Here is a 1,568-nt window from a genome sequence, read left to right as displayed (position 1 = left end):
CTTTGAGCCTTTTGTTTCTTTTTGTTCCATTCTTGGTTTTTGTGAAGCAAATGGTCATGTTTTTGGAGTTTGTGGTCTAAAAGGTTGGATATTGGTTTTATTTGTAAGCAAGCTCGTCTTTTGTATATATTGTGAAAAATGGCAAATGAATAAATTGAAAAAGCCGTCCAAGGTTGTAAAAGGCAAGGACATAATAAATGCAATATCGAAAAAGCCGTCCAAAGTTAAAAGAGGCAAGGACAATTGCTTTGATAAAATGAAAATTTTTTAAAAAAAAGGAGTGAAAATGAGAAAATTCAAAATATAGTTTAATGTGATTCTTTTCCCTTTTCAAGCATTGAGGACAATGCTTCCTTCTAGCTTGGGGGAGAAGCGTTTACTCTTTTTGTATATATGCTTGTGGATATAACTTTGAATAAGCTTGGGGGTATTAGTTTGTTTTTGTTTGGTGACTTCTTGGTTTTGGTGTCGAGGTTTGGCCGATCTTTGCTTCATAACCTAGGTGTACCACCAAATTCTAAATTTTAAGCCTACCCCTAACCTTTTGCCCTTACGTTACAACCTTTGGGAAAGTCCTTTCGACCTAGTGGTTGAGTCATATACCGAAGGAGGGCATTATTTAGTTAAAGCCTAAGGAAAAGAGATGCAAGGTCAAGATGTCGAGAACCCTCAAATTCTATTCTTTTCCGGTTCTTTCGAGGAACCATAGAGACACTTACTAAGGGAAGATTTGAAGCCATTAGGGAGAACGCGGTTAGATTGGTTGGGATGAAAGTGGATTGCGCCTCATTAGTTCTCTACGCTTAGCATGCCCTATGTTTCAATCAACCCTCGATATCTTAGAACGTGTTTACCATTGTTGTTTTAGAAAGTTTGATATCCTTTGTGCCTTGATCATGTGCAAAAGTCCATTGTATAAGCATTTCTTTTCTTTTCAAGGTTTTAAACTTTCTCTTTTCTTTTCCTATGCTTTGCCTCCTTTTTAATAAAAAGAGTTATAGGTTAACCTCTTTGGAAACCTTTACGAGAGCATCACTCGTCCTCTAGAGTGATCTAGGGGTTTAAATGGCTAGTCTTTAGTTGCTAAAATTGACCGTGATTCCTACGAAAGTGAGTTAGTGTATATTCTCATCTTCTCTAATTTTCTTGTTTCTTTCTTTGCTTGAATAGTGTCATCATTTTCCCTTAGGTTTGATTTTGTTTTGCTCGAGGACGAGCAAAATTTTAGCTTGGGGAAATTTGATGAGCGTCTTTATGGCGCCCAAAAGAATAAGATTTAGATTCATTTTCTTTATTTTCTTTCATCATTTTCATATAATTCTCTTAGTTTTATTTGATTTTCCATTTTTATAATTCACTTTGGTTCTCGATTAGTTTTACGAGTTTTTCATAGTTTTAGTTGATAATTCATAGTTTTAGTTTTAGTTTGTTATGCTTTCTCTCTTTGTTTTATTTGTGTTTTGTAGGTGAACAATCAAGTTAATTTGCTCATTTTGGGACTGCCTTGTTTGCGGGCATCATCTCGAGTGCACTGATGATGGGGATGCTCGGGAGCGCGGAGTTTGATC

The sequence above is a fragment of the Chenopodium album genome, chromosome 12, assembly GCF_948465745.1.
Source record: "Chenopodium album chromosome 12, dcCheAlbu1.1, whole genome shotgun sequence".
Classification (NCBI taxonomy): domain Eukaryota; kingdom Viridiplantae; phylum Streptophyta; class Magnoliopsida; order Caryophyllales; family Amaranthaceae; genus Chenopodium; species Chenopodium album.
Note: the sequence above shows the minus strand (reverse complement) of the source record.